Source organism: Myxine glutinosa, chromosome 1, assembly GCF_964187855.1.
Source record: "Myxine glutinosa chromosome 1, kmMyxGlut1.1, whole genome shotgun sequence".
NCBI classification, from domain to species: domain Eukaryota; kingdom Metazoa; phylum Chordata; class Myxini; order Myxiniformes; family Myxinidae; genus Myxine; species Myxine glutinosa.
This window is the reverse complement of record NC_136261.1, coordinates 307,013,114-307,030,762: the sequence shown is the minus strand read 5'-3', so window position 1 is coordinate 307,030,762 and position 17,649 is coordinate 307,013,114. Positions and strand designations below refer to the sequence as shown.

The window sequence follows — 17,649 nt, the reverse complement described above, 5'->3', positions numbered from 1 at the left end:
ATGGAATTTGGCCTCCATATCCGCTTGTAAATATTCCCCTATTTTCCCCAATACTCCCCAACTATCCCCAATCCCCCATTCCCTAGTCCCATTGTCTGTAAACAACAATCAGTAGAGCCGACCTTCCCCTTATTCCCCCATTAAATGTCGTGCCCAGGTCCACCGCACCACACGTAGACAACTTTCGGACATCTTGCTAGTTATTCTTAGTCTATGTCAGTTAAGGCCTCGTTTCCATTAATTATGACTCTTCGTTGCACCAGAATGTGATTATATGGCATCAGTAGTGAGTTTAGGACCTTCCCCATACCTCCTTCCATCTTCCATACCTCCTTCCATCTTCTTCCACAACTATAACTACAACAACAGAGGAGATGGGGGCGGCGCGGCGGCGCGGGGGAGGATGCGTCCTCACACCGGCTCGGCGCTCCACGGGGTTACCAGAGGGGCTGGCTGTCAGCTCCTCGTCAAGGGCGGAGCCTGGTAACCCCCCCGCACCCAATCAGAAGGGCGGACCGATTCCATCTGGGGCGGAGCTAACGAGCCGAGGGCGTGTCACTCCCCGCCGGATATACGTGGCGACTTAGCGGACGTGACGTGAGATGCGCCCCCAGCTGGAGAAAGAGGTACCTGCGAGCGCTGAGTCAGATGCGCCCCGCCTGAGAAAGAACGTTGCCTGCGATCGCTGAGCGAGAAAGACCCGCCTGAGAAAGAACGCCCCCTCCGAGCGCTGTGACCTCCCCGCATCTTTGGACCGGACTGTACCCTGCTTTGAGCCAAGAGTGCACCTTGAGCCATCGCTATCTGCCTTTCCTGCCATCAACCCCCGTGTGAGTCAGCCTTGTCCCGTTTACCTGTCGTCTGTCCGGGGTTAATATAAGTGTGTCTAAGTGCCTGTCTTCCTGTGATATACCTCTAGCCCCTGTAATCTAACCTTTTCCGTACGAATATAATTGAGAATCGAAACATTGGTGTCTGTCATTATAACCCAGCCGGGTGTCTTCTTTTTCCTTATTGATCCAGCGTAGCGCGGCTCCGTCAACGTCGAGTATAATCGGTAACTTGTGCAGACGTGGTCATACCAAAACCGCTCGGTAAACTAACATCTAAGCCACGTCTGTAACAATATTATTCCCCATGGAGAGTTCTTTACAATGAGCCATGTCTCAATTTCTTCTATGCAGTGCTTTCATAGATATAGAGGTGCAGATGTTATTGGTTTTTCCAAGATGACAGCCAAACCACGTGACCGATGACATCATAATTATCATTAAAAAAATTCTGCAGGTGGAGTTGCACCTACGATGAAAATTTCATGTCAATTGGACCAACGGTTGCAGAGAAAATCATATTTATTCTGTGTGGACAAAGACAGACAAACGGAAAAAAAAAAAAAAAAAAAAACCGTCATACCGAGGACTTGCCGGAGTGTACTTTTTTTTTTGATTTGCCAATCACTCCCCGCCATCATGGTCGTCTCCAACACACAATCCCACGAGATATGTGGAAAGGATGACCCAAAACCAATTATCTTCTTTTCGATTCGTATATAAACATCATTAAAAGTAAATAATGACCTCTGCCAAAGTTCAAACGACGTGGGTTTTGATCCCCACATGAGAATTCCACATTGCTATTTGGGCGGTGTATAAGCTAACAGATCACTGTCTCCATCAATCTTGCCAAGGCCGTAACACCTATCGGCTCAAAATTCTTTTAACTGTTGACTTGGTAGTTTTTACAATGAAGGAAACATCGGGAGAACATACGACATAGCGATTGTGAATGTGACAGCTCTGAGGCGTGTTTTGCTTCGCATCGCAGTGACGGCGAGCACCAACATGGCGGCTGTAAGATTAAAATCTGGCTTCAAGCCCCCTCACCACCCAGAAGCCTTCAACCAGACATATTAACACGGTCCTCCCCCTTCAATTCCGTTCTTCAAAGCAAAGCCGTAAAAATTGTTGTATCGCCATTATATATTACGAGCAACGGTACCCGCCCTGAGGGCGGGGCTTCAATTCAAACGTTTTGGGTGACCTTGAGCTTGACCTTGGGCCTAGAGAGTTAAAAATTTGGCACAGTCTATTCCAGGGCAAGGCAAATATGTGTGTAAAGTATGGCGATGCTATGTGCAACGATGTAGACGTAGTACTGCGCACAAACAGACAGCCAAACAGACAGACAGACACAGACAGACAAATCAGAGACCGAGGACTTGCCAGAATGTATTCTTTTTTTTTTTTTTAATCAGCCATTTTGGATCAAAATGGCGGGAAATCTATACATGTACATACGCTAAGCAATGGAAGGTAACGGAGTAAGTGTATGCATATCTCTTGTTCTTTCAGAGTTAGTGGTTTGAAATATATTTTCAATGAAAACTTGGCCCCCTGACCTTTGACCCCAAAAATAATTAAAACTAAGCATTGTTGACCATTTTATGCCACGTTATATTTCGGGAATTGAATAATGAACATTTTGGTGTTGGTTAGAAGGGAATCGGATAATATTTAAGAGTTACTCGTAAAAAACAAAACAATTTTTGACCTCGAGTTTGACCTTTCAAGGTCACTCATGGTCAAAGGTCATGGTACCAAATGAAATGACGTATGTGCCTTCCTATATGTCAGTAACAGTAAGTGTATGCATATCTCTTGTACTTTTAGAGTTATAGTGGTTTGAAATATATTTTAAAAGAAAACTCGACCCCCCTGATTTCACGTTTTGGGTGACCTTGACAATAAGGATAACAAGAAAAAGAGCAATCAGAGATTGCAAACCCTCGCCAGGATGTATTTTCAGTGGTTTTTAAGGCTTTTGTGTTAAAACAAATATGGCGACCGAACCGCGTGACCAATGACATCATTATTTGTTTTCTAAACTAATTTATTCCTAGATTATGCTCAAGAAATTTCATCTTTATCGGATGAAGTTTTGTACTTGTCGAATTATGACATCATAATGGAGGCACCTATGACATCATCATTAACATATTTTATTCCCCATGGAGAGTTCTTTACAATGAGCCATGTCTCAATTTTTTCTATTCAGCACTTTCGGAGATATAGAGGTGCAAAGTTTTTCGGTTTTTCCAAGATGGCGGCCGAACCACGTGACCGATGACATCATTATTTTTTTTCTCCACCAGTTTATGCCGACATGGCGCTCAAGAAATTGCATCTTGATTGGATAAAGTTTTGTACTTGTCGAATTATGACATCATAATGGAGGCCTTGGGCCGAGAAAGTTAAAAATTGGGCACAGTCTATTCCATAGCAAGGCAAATATGTGTGTAAAGTATGGCGATGCTATGTACAATGATGTAGACGTAGTACTGGGCACAAACAGACAGACAAACAAACCAACCAACATACTTGCTGGAATCTATTCCAGCAAGTAACAAACGGACTCAAATGCAATGCCCTCTCCTCAGGCGAAGGTAAATATCATTTGTGCCAAGTTTGGTCACAATCCCATCAGCAGTTTCAGAGAAGTTGCAAGTGTTTACTGACTGACGGACGGACAACGAGCCATCGCATAAGCTCCCCAGAACTACGTTCCAGGTGAGCTAAAATAGGCATGAAAGCACTGTACTGTTGCCCCAAAAAGCAAAATGCCTTTTTTTTTTTTTGTATACAGAGTCTAGGCTCGTGAAAGAGCTAACATTTATCAAAACAAACAAATCAAACAAACAAATCAAACAAACAAGCAAACAAAGTATATAAAAAGGGGAGCGGTCGACAAGATGGGGAGAGAAGGGGAGGAAGCACACAAACAACATTTGAGAGCAGGGACATCGGGAGATGTTTTTGGAGGGAGAGGGCCTGGGGGGAGGCAGGATAGGTATAAAACGCAAGGACACCAAGGACTTCCAGGAAAGAAGTCAAAAGTCACCTCAAAAAAGTGGATTTGGGGTGAAATTAGCGGGGGTAGAAAAGATCAAGGTTTTGGATTGGGGAAGATAGAGATGGTGGTGAACAGCCGTTTTAAAGACCTGGAGGGAGGAGTGGGATTGAAGAGAGTGAGGGAGTTTGTTCCAGAGGCGGGAGAAAAGAGGAATGAAGGAGAATTGTTGCATTGTTCTAAAATGTAGCTCATTCTCAGCTTTCAGTGGGATTGGCATTGCAGATATGCAAACATGAATATCGTCTTCGACGAGCAAATCAAAAGGAAGACCAAATACCGCATTGGAGTCATCAAAAGGAACCCCAAAAAGCCAGAACTGACAAATCGAATACTGTATGTACCAAACAGCATGTCATTTGAACGTGCTATAAATTCTGTTGTGGCTGCTTGCCAGATGTAACGTAAATCTGGATGTTACACACGTTTGGTGATCAAATTAATATTTCAACTAGCAAAGAACCCATCTTTATGGATGGGTTCATTACCCCCAATTTTATGACGTCTCTGGAGCATTTTAATTAGTCCGCCCCCCCCCCCCCCCCTTGCACGATGGCTAGTTTTTTATTTTTTATTAAATCACGTCAGTGCTTTTTTATTTACCTTATGGAGCTTCAGTGTGTCTATCCAAGCCACAATGTTTTTACCACTTGAGCGTTTGTCATCAAATTTTCAACAAACCTTTATTAGGTGAATTCGTTTTTTATTATTTTTTTCGGTGTGGTTTTCGTTTAAGTTTAGTTTGAGTACAAAGTGGACGTGGTTGGACTTTGCATTTTGAGATGCTTTCTAGTTGCCTCTGTCACCAAAGGTGGATGGAGGTTATGTTTTCACCCCTGTCTGTTTGTCTATGTGTCTATCTGTGAGCAGGATAGCTCAAAAAGTTAAAAACGGATTCGGACGAAATTTGGTGGAGAGGGTGGGTAGGCCCCAAGGGCGAATTTATTAGGTTTTGGTAAAGACCAGGATCGGGATATGAGTAAATTTTTTAATTACCGGTACAGCACACAGAGGAGCAAAGAGCAGGGTGAGGCGATTGGTTCATGTCCATCCATATCATCAGTTTATGATCGTCATTTATGATCAAGGAACAACTTATTTTCATCAAATGTTATATTTTGAACAAGAATCGGACCATGAATATGAAGCCAAGTCTTTAGTTTTACCATACTTTGTCTCTTAATTCGTCCGGATCGCACATGCGCAGAGAGGAGTGAGATAATATTTTTACTCAGTCACTCTGTCTGGCATCAAACAAAAATGAAAATCATTCCAAACAGGAAATTTACTATTTTTAAGGAAGTCATAATGGACACATACAACAGGCACGTATAACTAATGTATGTGTTAGATAGGCTGATGAAATAGACACTGCGGAAAATGGCAGTAAAACTGGGAATAATTTATTTATACAAGTTCTGCAATATTTATTTTATTTCAATTGAATTAAAAACTTGATGACCGTAGAACACAAATTTATTGTCATAATACTTCCAATAACCTCCAGTTTTGCAGTACACTACTTATATTAAAAGAAGAGGGAGAATTGCTTTGCAATATATGTCCCCTATCGGTCCCAAAAGCAAAAAAGGCATCACTCGTGAAAAATTGGCAAAATGCCCCGAAACTCAAACTTATCATAATAAAGCCAAACGTTTCAGTTGATTATGTTAAAGGGTATGGAAAAAAGTGCAGACAACTACAGGTGGGATGGACAGACAGATGGACGGACAGACAGATGGAGAGCATACATGTCATCCGGGTAGGGGACTAATAAAGGTGGAATGGGGTGGTGTACTAAATCACTGCATTGGCAATTCATCGACAATGGAGCAGATGTATATATGGCTATGTACAGTGCCTATGGAAAATGTACACCCCCTTTCGAAATTTTCACCTTTTGTTGACACTTATCCAACCAAGGTAGTCTAGTAGTTATAGTTTCAACTAATTTTATGAAATGTGTAGAATTTGTTTTTCACTTGGAAGTTGTGGGTTACGATGGGTAAATAAAGGTGAAACAAGTATAGATACATTCAAAGTACTCCTTCCTAGCTTAAAAGGTGCTTGAGATATTGCCCAGATGAGAAAGAAAATCAATAAAGGATTAATAATGAAAATAAATAAATAATAATCATTAGAAAAACAAGAACAATTGGCTAATAGAACACATAAACCACCACCATTTCATCCGAATCTGTAACTAAAAAAAAATATATATATATTTTGTCATTAATCGAATAATTAAATAATTAATCGATTAATTGATCAATCAATAAATCAAAAATACCCTTTACAGACAAATCACTTGGTCATTGTCATGTCCCAAATATCAGCTACCAAGCTCAAAAGGTGCCTGAAGTAATGACCAGAAGAGAAAGGAAATATATAAGTACTTAATTATTCGCTAATAATTAAATAACTAATCAATTAATTGATTAATCAATAAATCAAAAATATATTTTACAGCCAAATCACTGTCATTGGCATGTCCAAATATCATCTTCCTAAATCAAAAGGTGCCTGAGATAATGCCCAGAAGAGAAAGGAAATGTATACGTACTTAATTAATCGCTAATAATTAAATAACATCAATTAATTGATTAATCAAAAAAAAAATACCGTTTTTGACAAGGTACTTGCTCACTATTGTGCCGAAATTTCAGATTCCTAGATCAAAGGACAGCTGAGACATCACCCGGACAAACAAGAAAACAAACAAGTACACATAAATTCAAAGTACACCGCCCCCTTGCCAAATAATTAAATATCCTACAGCGCGGCATTGCCGGGGCGCCTCCGGCCTCCGGCGCCCGGCAATACCGCAGTGCAGCTCATAGAGGCTGCATTTGGAGGGAGAGGTGTACGCTAATTGATCAATTAATTGTATAATTAAAATCAATAAAAGATTATCACAAAATATTTTCTTAATCAATCGGCTAATAGCATAACTAAACCACTAGTGCTTCATACGAAGACCTATATTTTAGAAATTTAATTAAATAAGGCATTAATAAAAAATAAAAAAATTAATTTGATTAATCAATAAATAATAAATCAATTAATCAATAAATAATTAAGCAATTAAATGATTAATCAATAAATCAAAAATATCCTTGATAGCCACATCACTTGGTCACTGTCATGTCCAAATATTAGCTTCCCAGCTCAAAAGGTGCCTGAGATATTGGCCAAATGAGAAAGAAAATAAATGAATGATTAATAATGAAAATAAATAAATAATAAATAATCATTAAAAAATTAAATTATTAATCAATTCGGTCACAGAACACATAAACCACCACCATTTCATCAGAATCTGTAACTGAAAAAGTTTTTTTTTTTTTAGTAATTAATCGAATAATTAAATAATTAATCGATTAATTGATTAATCAATAAATCAAAAATATCCTTGATAGCCACAACACTTGGTCATGCATGTCCAAATATTAGCTTCTGAGCTCAAAAGGTGCCTGAGATATTGGCCAAATGAGAAAGAAAATAAATAAATGATTAATAATGAAAATAAATAAATAATAATCATAAAAAAATTAAATTATTAATCAATTCGGTCAGAGAACACTTAAACCACCACCATTTCATCAGAATCTGTAACTTTAAATAAATAAATAAAATTGTCATTAATCGAATAATTAAATAATTAATCGATTAATTGATTAATTAATAAATCAAAAATAGCCTTTGCAGCCAAATCACCTGGTCATTGGCATGTCCAAATATCAGGTTCCTAACTCAAAAGGTGCCTGAGTTAATGGTCAGAAGAGAAAGGAAATTTGATTAATTAAATAAGTACTTAAATAACCACCTTTTAGAGGCCATTTTTCCCCGCAAAGTGGGGGGTTGGCCTTTTTCGGGCACCGTGGTTGTTGTTGTTTTTGTTGGTCCCCTTTTTGAAGCAATGTTTTACGGCCGGATGCCCTTCCTGCCACCAACCCTGTTTGTCGCCTTTGACGACAAGCAGGGAATTACCAGTGAACTGGTACTCAATTAGCCGACCTCGGAAGGATGACAGGCTGAGTCAACCCCCCTGGCGTTAATTCAGCGATCGACCGGGATTCGAACCCAGGATCCTCGGATCCTAAGCTGGCACCCTAGCCGCGAAGCCAACACCAGGGCTTAAATAAGTACTTAAATAATCGCTAATAATTAAATAACTCCTCAATTAATTGATTATTCAAAAAACAAAAAATAGCGTTTTTGACAAAGGAGTTGCTCACGACTGTGCCGAAATTTCAGCTTCTGAGCTCAAAGGATGGCTGAGATATCGCCCGGACAACCAAGAAAACAAACAAGGACAGATACATTCAAAGTACACCGCCCCCATGCCAAATAATTAAATATCCTACAGCACGGCATTGCCGGGCCGCCTCCGGCACACGGCAATACCGCAGTGCACCTCACAGAGGCTGCATTGGGAGGGAGGGGTGTACGCTAATTGATTGATTAATTGTATAATTAAAATCAATAAAAGATTATCACAAAACATTTTCTTAATCAATTGGCTAATAGCATAACTAAACCACAAGTGCTTCATCCGAAGATGTATCTTTTAGAAATTGAATTAAATAAGTCATTAATAAAAAATTAAATAGTTAATTGATTAATCAATAATTAATCAATAAATAATTAATCGATTAAATGATTAATCAATAAATCAAAAATATCCTTGATAGCCACATCACTTGGTCACTCATGTCCAAATATTAGCAGCCGAGCTCAAAAGGTGCCTGAGATATTGGCCAAATGAGAAAGAAAATAAATAAATGATTAATAATGAAAATAAATAAATAATAATCATAAAAAAATTAAATTATTAATCAAATCGGTCAGAGAACACATAAACCACCACCATTTCATCAGAATCTGTAACTTAAAAAAAAAACAAATTTTAGTCATTAATCGAATAATTAAATAATTAATCGATTAATTGATTAATTAATAAATCAAAAATAGACTTTGCAGCCAAATCACCTGGTCATTGGCATGTCCAAATATCAGGTTCCTAACTCAAAAGGTGCCTGAGTTAATGGTCAGAAGAGAAAGGAAATTTGATTAATTAAATAAGTACTTAAATAACCACCTTTTAGAGGCCATTTTTCCCCGCAAAGCGGGGGTTGGCCTTTTTCGGGCACCGTGGTTGTTGTTGTTTTTGTTGGTCCCCTTTTTGAAGCAATGTTTTACGGCCGGATGCCCTTCCTGCCGCCAACCCTGTTTGTCGCCTTTGACGACAAGCAGGGAATTACCAGTGAACTGGTACTCAATTAGCGGACCTCGGAAGGATGACAGGCTGAGTCAACCTCCCTGGCGTTAATTCAGTGATCGACCGGGATTCGAACCCAGGATCCTCGGATCCTAAGCTGGCACCCTAGCCGCGAAGCCAACACCAGGGCTTAAATAAGTACTTAAATAATCGCTAATAATTAAATAACTCCTCAATTAATTGATTATTCAAAAAACAAAAAATACAGTTTTTGACAAAGGAGTTGCTCACGACTGTGCCGAAATTTCAGCTTCTGAGCTCAAAGGATGGCTGAGATATCGCCCGGACAACCAAGAAAACAAACAAGAAAACAAACAAGGACAGATACAAAGTACACCGCCCCCATGCCAAATAATTAAATATCCTACAGAAGCGGCATTGCCGGGGCGCCTCGGGCGCCCGGCAATACCGCAATGCAGCTCATTGAGGCTGCATTGGGAGGGACAGGTGTACACTAATTGATTGATTCATTGTATAATTAAAATCAATAAAAGATTATCACAAAATATTTTCATAATCAATTGGCTAATAGCATAACTAAACCACTAGTGCTTCATCAGAAGATGTATCTTTCAGAAATTTAATTAAATAAGTCATTAATAAAAAATTAAATAATTAATTGATTACTCAATAAATAATTAATCGATTAATCAATAAATAATTAATCGATTAAATGATTAATCAACAAATCAAAAATATCCTTGATAGCCACATCACTTGGTCACTCATGTCCAAATATTAGCTTCCCAGCTCAAAAGGTGCCTGAGATATTGGCCAAATGAGAAAGAAAATAAATAAATGATTAATAATGAAAATAAATAAATAATAATCATAAAAAAATTAAATTATTTATCAATTTGGTCAGAGAACACATAAACTACCACTATTTCATCAGAATCTGTAACTTTAAAAAAAAAAAATTTTTTGGTCATTAATCGAATAATTAAATAATTAATCGATTAATTCATTAATTAATAAATCAAAAATATCCTTTGCAGCCAAATCACCTGGTCATTGGCATGTCCAAATATCAGCTTCCTAACTCAAAAGGTGCCTGAGTTAATGGTCAGAAGAGAAATTAAATTTGATTAATTAAATAAGTACTTAATTAATCGCTAATAATTAAATAACTCCTCAATTTATTGATTAATCAAAAAAAAAAAAAAAACTCACCCACAGGGTGAACCGTATCTTGCCAAAATGTGAACATGAGTGACTTGCTTCAGGTCACACTGAGGTGAACAGAACTGCTATCCACTAGAAGCGACTCTTTGAGGAATGTCTGCCCACGAGATATTGAAAGATTTTGATGAGAACTGAGGAAATAATTTTTTCATGAAAATTCCGTTTTTTCGTCATGACGTCATCAAATGACGTCATAGCGTCAAACTGTTTACAGATCTGGGAAGCACTCATCAAGGGCATTCATATGAGGTATTACTCGATATGGTACCTACGATTTCAAAATTTGACCTTGGGGTCAATAATTTTCGACCTCCAGCGCTAACCATGAAGGTCAAGGCCGATCGCCACCAAAAACTAATCAGCTGAGCGCCGGACCATATACTAGATTCCCATGAAGTTTGGAGACGATCCGATCAAAGTTACTCAAAAAATAAGGATTTCAACATTTGACCTTGGGGTCAATAATTTTCGACCTCCAGCGCTAACCATGAAGGTCAAGGCCGATCGCCACCAAAAACTAATCAGCTGAGCGCCGGACCATATACTAGATTCCCATGAAGTTTGGAGACGATCCGATCAAAGTTACTCAAAAAATAAGGGTTTCGTCGACCTCCATGATTGACCACAAAGTGACCTTGACCTTTGACCTTGACCTTCAAAATTTTGTGTGCTGAAGGGTATCTCTATAGGACTCTGATATGCGAAGTTACATGCGAAGATATGCGAAGATATGGTACCTACGATTTCAACATTTGACCTTGGGGTCAATAATTTTCGACCTCCAGCGCTAACCATGAAGGTCAAGGCCGATCGCCACCAAAAACTAATCAGCTGAGCGCCGGACCATATACTAGATTCCCATGAAGTTTAGAGACGATCCGATCAAAGTTACTCAAAAAATAATGGCTTCAACATTTGACCTTGGGGTCAATAATTTTCGACCTCCAGCGCTAACCATGAAGGTCAAGGCCGATCGCCACCAAAAACTAATCAGCTGAGCGCCGGACCATATACTAGATTCCCATGAAGTTTGGAGACGATCCGATCAAAGTTACTCAAAAAATAAGGGTTTCGTCGACCTCCATGATTGACCACAAAGTGACCTTGACCTTTGACCTTGACCTTCAAAATTTTGTGTGCTGAAGGGTATCTCTATAGGACTCTGATATGCGAAGTTACAGGAGTTTCCAATAATAACTGTGGTCTACAGAGTGATCTAAACGTGGAAAAAAAATGATTAACCACAAACAAAAAAACAAAAAAACAAACAAAAAAACAAACAAAAAAACAAACATACAAGCTGACTAATACATCTTGCAAAAACTTCGTTTTGGCAAGATAAATACCGTTTTTGACAAAGGACTTGCTCACTATTGTGCCGAAATTTCAGCTTCCTAGCTCAAAGGATGGCTGAGATATCGCCCGGACAAACAAACAAGAAAGAAAACAAGAAAGAAAACAAGAAAACAAACAAACAAACAAACAACCAGAGTGAAAACTGAGTACTCTCTTTCAGCGTGCGTCACTGCCGAGCCCCCTTCGGTGCCCGGCAATGACGATTTGCAATGCCTGGAGATGGCATAGGAAAGGAGCGGTGTACAACAAACAAACAAACAACCAGAGTGAAAACTGAGTACTCCCTTTCAGCGTGCGTCACTGCCGAGCCCCCTATGGTGCCCGGCAATGACGATTTGCAATGCCTGGAGATGGCATCGGAAAGGTGCGGTGTACAACAAGTACAGATACATTCAAAGTACACCGGCCCCATGCCAAATAATTAAATATCCTATAGCGCGGCATTGCCGGGGTGCCTCCGGCGCCCGGCAATACCGCAGTGCAGCTCACAGACGCTGCATTGGAAGGGAAAGGTGTACACTAATTGATTGATTAATTGTGTAATTAAAATCAATAAAAGATTATCACAAAATATTTTCTTAATCAATTGGCTAATAGCATAACGAAACCACAAGTGCTTCATCCGAAGATGTATCTTTTATAAATTTAATTAAATAAGGCATTAATAAAAAATTAAATAATTAATTGATTAATCAATAATTAATCAATTAATCAATAAATAATTAATCGATTAAATGATTAGTCAATAAATCAAAAATATCCTTGATAGCCACATCACTTGGTCACTGTCATGTCCAAATATTAGCTTCCCAGCTCAAAAAGTGCATGAGATAATGGTCAGAAGCGAAAGGGAATGTACGAGTACTTAATTAATAGCTAATAATTAAATAATTCATCAATTAATTAATCAAAAAACAAAAAATACAGTTTTTGACAAAGTACTTGCTCACTATTGTGCCGAAATTTCAGCTTCCAAGCAAGAAGGGTGGCTGAGATATCACCTGGACAAACAAATAAACAAACAAACAAATGAAAAATCGGTCAGAGACCGAGGACTTGCCGGAATGTACTTTTTTTATTCGGCCATTTTGGATCAAGTTTTTCGGTTTTTCCAAGATGGCGGCCAAACCACGTGACCGATGACGTCATCATTATTTGTTTTCTAAACTAAATTATTCCTAGATTATGCTCTTTGAGGAAGTTAGGAGTGGAGGAATGGTTGATCAGAGGAGTGATGGCAATGTACAAAAGAGAGCGCACAGCTGTAAGTACGAAGGACGGGAACAGTGGTGAGTTTGAGGTGAAGGTGGGAGTGCATCAGGGGTCGGCACTAAGTCCACTACTATTTGTAGCTGTGATGGAGGTGCTGGCTCGGAACGTAAAGGAGGGTTTACCGTGGGAGTTGTTGTATGCAGATGATCTGGTGTTGATTGCAAAAAGTATGGATGGACTGAAGGAGAAGATGAACAAGTGAAAGGAATGTATGGAGACAAAAGGTCTGAAGGTGAATATCGGAAAAACTAAGGTGATGGCAAGTGGTAAAGCATGTGGTGAGGTGGAAGGAACTGGGAAGTGGCCGTGTGCTGTGTGCAGGAAGGGTGTCGGAGTGAACTCCATTCAATGTAAAATGTGCGCTGAGTGGGTTCATCAAAAATGTAGTGGTTTGAGAGGGTCATTAACCAGTGTGGCAGCTACATTAAAGTGTAAGGTGTGCACAGAGGGAGCTGCAGATGGAGGAAATGTTGAGTTGGATCTTGGAGATGGCGTGAAGCTGGAAGGTGTGAAAACATTTTGTTACCTATGAGACATGCTGAATGGAGAAGGTGGATCAGACTCGGCAACGGTTGCAAGAGTGAGATGTGCATGGAAGAAGTTTCGGGAACTGAGTGGCATGCTGACGAGGAGGGGAGTGTCGTTGAAGCGGAAGGGAAAGGTGTATGCTGCATGTGTGAGAAGTGTTATGATTTATGGGAGCGAGACATGGGTAATGAACGTAGAGCAGCAACGAAGGCTGGAAAGGGTGGAAATGCGAATGGTTCGGTGGATGTGTGGAGTATCGTTGAGAAAGAGGAAGCCAAATGATGAATTGTGAAAGATGATGGGAATAGAGCCTGTGATGGATGCTGTGAAGAGAAACAGTTTGAGATGGTTTGGTCATGTGTTGAGGAAGGATGAAAGTGACTGGTTGAGAAGAGTGATGGAAATGAATGTGGAAGGAAGTAGAGGACGGGGAAGACCAAGATTTGGCTAAAGATGGTCGAAGAAGAAATGCGGGCAAGGGGGTTATAACAAGGGGAGATGCAGAAAATAGGGTAAAATGGAGAAGATAGTCATGGGGACCGCAAGGCTAACCCCCGCTCTTGCAGGGAAATGGCCTTAAAATGCCTGTTGTTGTTTGTTGTATATTACTCAATCACAGCAGTGTTTGAGCATCAGTCACTCGAGGCCTGAACACCTTAGTGTTAAAATAAACCTATGAATAGCAATCTTTTTAATAACAGGTAAACACGATAATGAAAAATGCAGGCAGTGTATTAGCACAAGACCCGATCGAAGCCGTATACCTTTGGATCTGCGCATGCGCAAGATTGGAGGTCTCGTCTCTTCAAAGCTGTCCATGCACGTTCGCTTTCGAAGTTAAGTAACTTTTCACAATTGTGTTTTTGTCGAAACTGGTCTTGTATATACCTATTGGGGTGTCTTTAATAGTATTCTTGGCGTTGGTTTTTTTGTACCTGTGTACAGAATCGTCGGTCTTTCTCATCGTGTATTCTGAGGCCTAAGTGTAGTACTAGGCTACTGTGTCCAACCTTGGCTTTAGGCTTTGTTTTTGTCTCAGCGGTTCTCCGATCACGCTGAAATTTTTTTCCGGTCTCTGTTTTCACGGTCTTTTCATCCCATACTTCCTTGTTTTAAAATCTCAAAAAAAAAAAAAAAAAAACCCAAAAATATTTCCTTCCGTTTTTATTCGTTTATTCGTTCTTAGTTGTTCGTTCGTTCATTCTTCGACCACGCTGTTTGTGATCACGTTGTTAAAAAATGTCTCATCTGAACCCTGAAGACCTATATTCTGTCATATTCTATAACACCTTTTTCTTCTTCTTCTATAAAAGGATGCTTTCGACTTGCTCACCAAATCCATTCATTCCAAAAAAAAATTCCATCTCTTATAGTGCATCTTTCATTCATTCCCTAAACTCTCCAGCACTCCATCCTCCCTCCAGCGTCCTCAAACGTATTTTTGACTCGAATGTCTCAAGAAACTCATTTTGCAATAAATGTTCGTTTCCCATTAATCGTACATTTTTCAAAATCCCATCACCCCAAAATCCCATTTCCCATCACCCCTCCCCTCTAAATCTACCCCCTTGCCCATCCCCTCCAAATCATCCCCATCACCCATCTCTTTCAAATCTTCCCCCTTGCCCCTCCCCTCCAAATCTTCCCAATCACCCATTCCTTTCAAATCTCCCCCCACACCCCTCCCCTCCGAGACTCTCCCTCACTCCTCCCCTCCTAGACTCCCCTCTCACCCCTCCCCCTCAAAGCGTCCTCCCCGCTTCTTCCCCCTTCCAACTTTCACCTTCATCTCCCTCAACCTTCTGCCTCGCTCTTCCCCCTCGTCAAATAACACCTCACTGCGCCTCTCCCAATCACCATCAAACCTTTTGTCTGCCCCATCCTTCCCTTTCTCCGAGCTATTCTGTAATCTCTGACACACCTTCAACAGCTCTCCCTACCTCTTCCTCCTCTTCCACATCTTACCCTACCGCTCCCCCCCCCCCTGTTCTGTATCCGATGCTCCCCCTTCCTCTTCCTTAACAGTATGGACCTCAAACATCCGGGGCCTTCGCTCAAACATGTCTGATCTCTCCATACAGGTTGCTTCTGACAAACCAGACGTGATCTGCTTAACAGAAACTTTCCTCCTTCACGATGTCTCTGATTCCTTGGTATCTCTCCCAGGTTACTCCCTACTCCGGTATGATAGACCTGAGCCTCGTCCTGGAGGTGGGGTTGCTATCTTTATAAAAAACTCTCTTCCTCACTCGCCCTGCACTGCCCTCTCTCCACCTCACCCCCAGGAATACCTTTGGCTACGGCTTCCCCTTCGCTCCCACCTTTTGTTCATATGTGTGTTGTACCGTCCACCAAACAGTGATGACTCCATCTACATCTCGCTGTCTGAGAATATGGACCAACTTCTATCTACCCATCCCAACTCTCTCTTCCTCATATGTGGTGATTTCAACTGTCACCATGCCAGTTGGCTGGGTGTGGGTACCTCTCTCACCAGCCATGGCTCTTCAGCAAAGGACTTCTGTGACTCACTGGGACTGACACAAACTGTCAATTTCCCGACCCGGATTTCAGTCAACGGAGCATCTTCTCTTCTGGACTTGGTTATGACTAACTTCCCTGAAAATGTCTGCTGCTCTTCTTCTGCTCCAATCGGTTCTTCTGATCATGTGCTTGTTAAAGTGGACATCTCTCTGACCATTCTCAGAGAGCCTCCTCAGCGTCGACGAGTCTGGCATTTCACTCAGGCCAACTGGCATGGTCTTCAAGCAGCCATCAATCATCTGGACTGGTCTCCCATCTCTACTGCCTCTGACATAAATTCTTCCTGGGAATTCTTCCAAAGGAAACTGCTCTCTCTCATGCACAGATTTATCCCATCTCGTCTTCTGTTGTCATACCCTTCCTCCCGTCCATGGTACACGGAATCTTGTGGTGAGGCTATTGCCCAGAAACAACTTGCTTTCGTCTCCTGGAAAGCAAATCCAACGGAAGGAAATCTCATTTCCTTTCACAAAGCCCGAAACAAGTGTGTGTCCACGCTCAGGAGAGCCAGGAAACAATATCTCTCCGTTCTCAGGACCGAACTCTCTTATCTGTCTCCCTCTTCCAAATCCTGGTGGCGTCTGGTCAAATCTGTTTCTGGTGTTTGTTCCCCCTCCATCCCCTCCCTCACCTCAAATGGCCACACGGCTGACTCCGCACGCGAAAAAGCTGAATGCCTCAACTCTGTGTTTGCCTCTAAATCTTGTGTCCCAAACCCATCCCTCTCTGTACCCACCGTACCCAGTCGTACCCAGCTGCTCCTGGACTCTGTGTCCTTTCCTCCTGACAAGGTGGAAAAGTTTCTGTCAACCCTCGACTCGGATTCTGCAACTGGACCTGACGGCATCAGCCCACGGGTCCTAAAATCCTGTTCTTCCGCTCTTTCACTCCCTCTCTCTGTTCTCTTCACCCTCTCTTTTGCTCAAGGTCATCTTCCATCTGCTTGGAAATCTGCCAACATCACCGCTTTGCACAAAAAAGGTGCAAAAACAGATCCCAGCAACTACAGACCAATCAGCCTTCTCCCAATTATCAGCAAAGTCATGGAATCCATCATTGCTTCAGATATGAAATCTTTCCTCTTCTCCAATGGCTTGATCTCTGATCATCAATTTGGTTTCAGACCTGGACACTCTACTCTGGACATGCTGCTTCTGCTTTCTCAACAATGGATGGAGGTCCTCAATGCCAAACAGGAAATTAGAGCAGTCTCTCTTGACATATCACGTGCCTTCGATACGGTCTGGCACCCCGCTCTGCTCACCAAACTCTCCTCTTTTGGTATCCATGGAAATCTCCACGCATGGCTGGCGGACTTCCTCTCTAGTCGTAGTCAACGTGTGGCCCTGAATGGGTTTCTCTCATCTCCTCTTCCTGTTCAGGCTGGAGTTCCACAAGGCAGTGTTCTAGGCCCTGTCCTTTTTCTGGTCTTCATCAATGATCTCTCTGACTCTCTTGAAAATCCTCTGTATCTCTTTGCTGATGACTCTACTCTCTGTCGCTCCATTCTTCATCCCTCAGATCGGCAGTCTGCTGCCTCCTCACTCTCTGCAGACCTGGACAAAATCACAGACTGG

At 41.0% G+C, this 17,649-nt stretch overlaps 1 protein-coding gene across 3 annotated transcripts in view; it reads right to left on the bottom strand.

Moving 5' to 3' along the window:
* Positions 1–17,649, bottom strand: part of WASL (WASP like actin nucleation promoting factor) — a 99,939-nt gene that overhangs the window by 65,091 nt on the left and 17,199 nt on the right. The window lies entirely within an intron of this gene.